This window comes from Canis aureus, chromosome 4 (genome assembly GCF_053574225.1).
Source record: "Canis aureus isolate CA01 chromosome 4, VMU_Caureus_v.1.0, whole genome shotgun sequence".
Lineage (NCBI taxonomy): Eukaryota > Metazoa > Chordata > Mammalia > Carnivora > Canidae > Canis > Canis aureus.
Genome location: NC_135614.1, coordinates 87749002 through 87750767, shown reverse-complemented (window position 1 = coordinate 87750767; position 1766 = coordinate 87749002). Strand labels below are relative to the sequence as shown.

The window sequence follows — 1766 nt, the reverse complement described above, 5'->3', positions numbered from 1 at the left end:
TCAGGCTCGGGTCCAAACGCTTTTCTGCACAGCTCACTGCAGCTCTCATGGACCGTCTTCCTAAAAGTTGTCCCTATTGTTCGGAGACAGGGTCTCTGATTTCGACTGTAACACTTTCTAGTATGTGCGCCTCTGCGTGGGAAGTGCTAGTTGCTTGGCAAGTGTCTTGAACCAGGAGTGTTACTTATGAAAGAAAACTGTTTCAAAGCAGAACTGGATGAAGCTAAATAAATTTTAAGTTCGATAAAGGGATATTTTGGGCAAAATAATTGCAGTGCCAAAACGATGCTTCAAAATTGGGTAGAAAGTGAGATTTACTTTGATGGCGTGGCGGAAGCAGATGAGACCCACTGCAGGCTTTGAAGAAGCAGCAATCGGAAAAGAGAGATGAAGATATCATCCCTTCAAGAAATGCAGTGTTAAAAAAAAAAAAAAAAAAAAAAAAAAGAAATGCAGTGTTGCTTGATGTGGAGCAACTGGTTTACAGTGTTCGTTAGGATATTCGTCCCCTGAAGTAGTCTTTCAGTTGATTCTAATTGCTATGTCAGTGTAAAAAAAAATAATAACATTAAAAAACCTTCTCCTTATTTTTATTAAAAAGATTTATCTTTTAAATTTATTTTGGGAATTCTCTGAAACTTTTATTTGTGCTAATCTAAAAATTCTATATGCTTGTTCGTTACTCAAATATTATTTTATTCTCCTCAATACAATCGTGTACTTTATGTCCAAATCCTTGGTACTTCTATTTACTATACTCCACTGTTTACATGAAAACCATTGATTTGTGGGCAATGTACCTGAATTTTAGTTTTGCTAGTTTTTTTAGACCCCTTTTCTCTTTCTCTCTCTCTCTCTCTTTCTTTCTTTCTTTTTTTTTGTGCACTGTTCCTGGAAGTACTGCAATACCAGGTCGATGCGCGGAGTGGATGGAGCAAGCTCCTATTCCATCTCCCTGCTCCAAAAATCCATTTAATATATTGTCCTCAGATAGAGGACGTATCAGATATTAAACTGATAAGAACAGATACTACACATGATCTTATCCAAAAGGCCGAGAAGCGATCTCTCTCTCTCTCTTTCTCTCTAAAATACGCACACTCAACCCTTCTCTTCCAGATATTCTTCTAGATACTGGGGATTCAAAAGTGAATATGGAAACAATGAGGAGGGACGCTTGGGTGGCTCAGCAGTTGGGCGTCTGCCTTTAGCTCAGGGTGACCCCAGGGTCCTGGTCCTGCATCGGGCTTCTCACAGGGAGCCTGCTTCTCCCTCTGCCTGTGTCTCTGCCTCTTTTTCTCTGTGTCTCTCATGAATAAATAAATTCTTTTTTTTTAAAGGAAAACACTGATGAGATACTACTACACACCTAGTAGAATGGCTTAAAAAAAATGACAATATCAAAAACGGGCAAGGATACGGAACAATAGGAATTCTTGTTCATTGCTGGAAAGAGGCTCAAAAAACTTTGGAAGAGAGTTGGTAGTTTCTTGAATTCTCACAAAATTAAATATACTCCCAGCATATTATCCAATGATTACGCTCCTTGGTATTTACCCAAGTGAGTGGAAAATCTGTGTTCACATCAAAACTGCACACAAATGTTTATAGCATATTTATCCACAAGTACTGAGACTTAGAGGCATCTAAGGTGTCCATTAATAGAGAATGGGATAAACAAACTGTGGTATATCCATATAATGTAATATTTTTCAGCAATAGCAGTAAATGATTTATCATAGTGGTAAGTGAAGGAAGCCAGTCTG

General features: G+C 38.2%; 1 non-coding gene across 1 annotated transcript; it reads right to left on the bottom strand.

Moving 5' to 3' along the window:
* Positions 1 to 875: 875 nt before the first annotated feature.
* Positions 876 to 1066, bottom strand: LOC144313102 (U2 spliceosomal RNA). The gene has a single exon (XR_013378836.1). It is a non-coding gene; the product is annotated as a U2 spliceosomal RNA (small nuclear RNA).
* Between the last annotated feature and the right edge of the window lie 700 nt (positions 1067 to 1766).